The sequence below is a fragment of the Triticum aestivum genome, chromosome 1B (assembly GCF_018294505.1).
Source record: "Triticum aestivum cultivar Chinese Spring chromosome 1B, IWGSC CS RefSeq v2.1, whole genome shotgun sequence".
In the NCBI taxonomy this organism is placed as follows: Eukaryota; Viridiplantae; Streptophyta; class Magnoliopsida; order Poales; family Poaceae; genus Triticum; species Triticum aestivum.
Genome location: NC_057795.1, coordinates 13,205,135 through 13,210,913, shown reverse-complemented (window position 1 = coordinate 13,210,913; position 5,779 = coordinate 13,205,135).

Here is a 5,779-nt window from a genome sequence, read left to right as displayed (position 1 = left end):
GGATATCCCACGAATATGCATTTATTCGACTTGGGTGTAAGCTTGTCTGATATAAGTCGCTTGACAAATGCTTCACAACCCCAAATCTTCAGAAAAGACAAACCGGGACTCTTCTCGGTCCACATCTCATGTGGTGTCTTGTCTACGGATTTCGATGGTACCCTGTTAAGTGCGAAAGTTGTAGTTTCTAGAGCGTATCCCCAGAATGACAAGGGTAAATCCGATTTGCTCATCATAGACCGAACCATGTCCAACAAGGTCCTAATCCTCCGTTCTGACATATTGTTTCTCTGTGGCATATCCAGAGGTGTGAGATGAGGTACTATACCTCGGCTTTTCAGATGATCATCAAACTCCTGGCTCATGTACTTACCTCCATGATCTGATCGTAGAAGCTTTATAGTCTTGCCGAGCTGATTTTCAACCTCGTTCTGAAACTCTTTGAATTTGTCAAAAGTTTTCGACTTGTGCCTCATCAAATAGATATATGCATATCTACTCAAATCGTTGGTAAAAGTCACGAAGTACTGATAACCACCTCTGGCAGTTGTACTCATTGGGCCACAGGTCCGTCCAAAAGGCTGTGCGAGCGGTGCGATTGCACAGGGCCCCGAAATCGTAGGGGCCCCGATCGAAGGAAAAACGATGTAACGGCCGCGGTTCATGCGCTGCCTTTTTCGGATGGCTCGCTCGATCTGATTTAATCGGAAGCGAGAAGCGGAACGTACGGTGGGCTAATACCCAGCCAACAGGCCCTCCGTTGGCCTAGTAATGATTTATCCACTCCCCTTTCGGCCTATTTGAAAAAGAGCAAGTAGAAAAATAAGGCAGGCTAGTTACGCTAATGGGCCTAATCGCTATGGCCGAGAGTGCTTGTTTCTTTACTGTAGCAGAATATTTCCCAAGGCAAGTACCAGCCATACACCTGGATCAAAATAGATGAATGAAAAACTAGTTAAGGTTACTATTTTTTGTTACAATGGTTCTCTTTCTGGTTCGTTTGATGTCTTCCTGCCGTATCGAACACAATGCCTAATACTCCCTCCGTTCGTAAATATAAGTCTTTGTAGAGATTCCACTATGAACCACATACAGATGTACATAAATGCATTTTAAGTGTAGATTCATTTATTTTGCTCCGTATGTAGTCCACCTAGTGGAATCACTAGAAAGACTTATATTTCGGAACAGAGGGAGTATTACAAAAGTGCTACACGATTCGGCATGCGCTTAATTTCAATCAGAATTAATAAGAATATCTCACTAGCCGTCAGCTAATTTCTTATTCTAGTACTAATTCTTTGTTGTGTGTTGATTCTAAGAAAGACCTAATGGATTTTTGTTTTGCCAGAATAGAGTCAATGGATTTAAAGATTTCCCTTTAAGAAATACTCCTTATGTCCGGAATTATTGGTCGCGGAAATAAATGTATCTAGACGTATTTTAATTCTAGATACATTTATTTTTATCTATTTTTACAACAAGTAATTCGGGACGGTGGGAGTACTAGACAGATGATGCTTTTCGATGGAACATGCACTCAGTTTACTATTTGATTACAATTCACAAAAGAGAAGTTTATTGTTTCAATACTATGTTTACTCTTAGCATTACTATATAATATATATTTCAACTATTGGATATAACACATATTTGAAGCTATATATTAAGTGAAACTATGTCTAATTATATTTGCAATACTTTTTTTTTTTGCTAAATTGAGGGCCTCATTTCGCATTTCGCACCGGGGCCCCGAATTCCTGGAGACGGCCCTGTTGGGCCACACACATCATTGTGTATAAGCTCCAACAGCTCGGACGCCCTCGCGCAACTTTTTGCGAAAGGAGACTTAGTCATCTTGCCAAGCAAGCATGATTCACATGTCTCGAACAACCCGAAGTCGAACGAAGTTAGGAGTCCATCATCATGGAACTTCTTCATGCGTTTCAGACTAATGTGTCCAAGCCGGCAATGCCAGAAGTATGTCGGATTTATCTCATTAGGCTTATGCCTCTTGAAATTCACGTTATAAACTGGTTCCTGTTCCAGATTCAATATAAATAGCCCATCAACAATAGGTGCATAGCCATGGAACATACCATTCAAATAAAATGAACAACCATTGTCCTTTAAACTGAATGCATAACCCTGACTCATCAAACATGAGGCAAAAATAATGTTCCAACTAAGTGCAGGAATGTAATAACAATTATTCAATTCCAAAATAAATCCAGAAGGAAGCTGGAGCTGCATCGTGCCGACCTCCAATGCAGCAACTCTTGCTTTGTTGCCGACCCTGATGTCAATCTCCCCTTGTGACACACGCCTAGTTCTTACCAGCCCCTGCATCGAGTTGCAAATGTCAACAACTGATCCGGTACCAAATACCCAAGAGCTACTAGGTATGTCAGCAAGGTGAATCTCTATAACATATGCAACAAGTGTACCTTTTCCTGAAGCAGCATTCCCGGCCTTCTTGCCATGCTCTGCAAGCCACTTGCTATAGTTCCTCTTACAGTGACCAGTTTCCTTGCAGTGATAGCAAATGGTCTTTGAGTCCGGTCCAGACTTCAGCACAGCGGCAGAGGTTACCATCTATGTGCCCTTGGCCTTAGCCATTTTCTTTGACCAACTCTTCTTGAACTTAGCCGATTTCTGCACCATCAAAACTTAATGCGTGCCTTTCTTAATATCCTGCTATGCCACCTTGAGCATCCCATGCAATTCAGTGAGCTTCTTATCCATGCTATGCATATGATAGTTCGAGATGAATGTCCCAAAGCTAGACGAAGGAGAACCCGGAACAGCATCAGTAGCCAGCTCATCCAAGAGCGGGAAGCCCAACCGATCCAAAGGTTACACGTATCCGATCATCTTGATCACATGCGGCCTTAGTGGATCACCTTCCTTCAGCTTGCAATCCATCAAGGATCGCCAGACGTTGAACCTCTCAATCATAGCAGGTACTTGAAACATGCTCTTGAGACTCTCGATCCATATCGAAAGCCCCAACATCTTCGAAATGTTGTTGCAAGTTGGGGTCCATACAAGCCAGCATGAGGCAGCTGATCTCTGTTTGATTCATCAACGAGTTTCTGCTAGGCATTCTTGGTTGTGGCATTTGCATTATCGGCAGGTTCCTTTGGAAGTGGATCCTCTAGAACATGTTCCTTTTTATCATGCTTGTGAACAATTCACAAATTTCTATACCAGGTGGTAAAGTTTGTTCCATTCAGTTTAACCTTTTCCAGAATTGATTTCAATAAAGAGTTGGGTTGAGCAGGTGATGCCATTGATCTACAACAGAAAATATGCAATCACTAAGCAATGTGTTTATGTAGAGTAATTATATCCTTAAATAGAACTACTCACACTGAAGTCGGCATCCCTCCGCAAACTCTCGGTGATTCCAGATCTGACTAGCACATGCGACTAGTGAGCTTTAGCATCACTGCTAGACAACATGCCTATCCGGTAAGCAACTCCTTGCTAATCGTATCTCTATACGACTCCTATCGGTAGGGACGGTATCTTATACCCCGGCTCCCAACCTTCTTTGCCACAAGGCCCAAAACCGTTTTGATAGCCTTGTCAAGTTAACCTAATGCAGTGCATGTCCGTGTCCGACACGAACCCTTCAGTTCAAGGACACCTAGGAGTACCCCAATTTTATGAGCCCACCACTAGACATACTTGACGTGCGGAGGTGCAACATCAGGAATGGCAAGGTACTTGATATTAACGAGGGATCTTTCTATCATTCTAACATGAATAGAGAACAATAAGCATAACAATCACAAATAAATATATATTGTGAAATAGTATGGCTCCTTCATGGATGTTCTTCTAGGTCGGCTCCGACTCTGATGACCATCTAGGAACTCCATCTTGTTTGTCACGCCGGGACGCCAAGCCACGAACCCGATCTCTATAATCCAACTACAACAACTAGTAATGAATTTTACATAGAGTCACAAGTCGACACGCAAGTCGTTATACATTATAATGACATCACTTTGGCTCCTGCCGGCTGACAAACATGACGCACAGGCCATGCATAAATTACATACATGCATCACATACACATGAGCCATACTATTCACATCAAACCTGCAAAACAAAGTTACGCATAGAATCGAATTCTACCGGTTGGAGTGATCGTGTACGAAATACAAGGCGCTACGCACATGGCGGTCCCGCTCACGCCGAAGTTTCTAATCTGACCAATCTTATCGATCATCGCGAGTCCGATTCAGATTTACGTTTCATTGTTAACCTTGATGGCGGGTACTGACCGGTAGGGGTAAGTTGTGCATGAGCTCATCGACTCCGATCATCAGAAAACATAGCGACATCATTCCCCGTGTGCAGTTGATCTCATCAACGGTGCACATAGCCGATTTCCTAAATGACAACAGATCTCATATGTCGCCTCCACATATCTAATAAGCATACAATCTGAATTCAAATCTATAGCAGAGGCTCTGATACCACTGTTGGGTTCTATGGTAGGGTGCATCGACTGAAAATTAAAATTTTCCTACGCGCACAACAACTAGGAACATGCTACGGGAATGGATCACAGATTATTACCACTAGACGCGCAGTGCCGTGCAGCGGAAGAAGAGTTGGGGCAGCGTGTCAATGTTGATTGTCTCCTCCTTATCGGATCTCCCTCGAACAGCCGGTCGTCAGTTCCCACGTACAGGTTCGGCGGAGCGGCGCAAGTGGACCGCCTCTAACGGTATCCGTGAGTGCAGGAGGAACGTCGTGCGGTGGACTACTAGGTCCGATCACACAACCAGCGGCGATTGGAGGTGGCTATTCACAACACATGCAACCCCTAATGACAGCGCCAAAGCGATAAAAAAGAATCAGTGCGCCGCACCACCACTTTATATAGGCGCCCGTCATGGACCCTAAAGCACAAAATCTGGTCGGCCGGGATCCGAGTCCGAGTAGGATCACGTCTGACTCGTGGAGTCTGATCCGGCCTCACAGGATTCTTCTCTTAAGTGCGCGACCCCTTAGGTTCAAGTGACTTGGCCACAGTTTGGATCACCTCTGAACTGCACGGTTGGTAGCGGCCTCTAGCGAGGCATTCCAACCACCAAGCACATTGGTTGGCGAACCTGTACATCACACTTCCATTCCCTTTGCCACACGATATATATTTCAGGCTCAAGGCGAGTCTGTCATTCTTGTGCTAGTCTGACCTCTTTCTCGTTCTAGTGATGCCGACCACAAACCGGATTATCTCATAATCCTTGTCGCAAGGCCATGCTTATCTTGGTCGGATCACACGAGGGGCCCAGAGTATATCTCTCCTGATCGGAGGGGCTAATCATCTCACAACATGGGTCTTGACAAGCCCGAAACCTACCTTTGTAACTACCCAGTCACGGAGTAGCGTTTGATTGGTCCAAAGTAGGTCTGTCACCATCCTGAGTACATGTGTCAGCTCAGGTCTTAGGACATAGAACGTATGTTGTACTAGAGACTCACATATGACATATCGCTGCGTCTTATAGTTGGGTCTGTCTGACTTAGACCTTGTCTTGACTCGGATTGGACTACATCGAATCTGACAGATCCTTCCGAGTCCATATTATCCGGTTAGCATCCAATGCTCAATGGCTAGTGAGACCAAGCCATCGACCATGTCATATGCTAGTGTAGTTGGCTGCGCGTCTACACAACCCTTTCGACTAGGAACCTTTTAGGACAGTAATCATACAATGCATAGTCCCACAAACAAGTCATGTACTTGCTGATATAC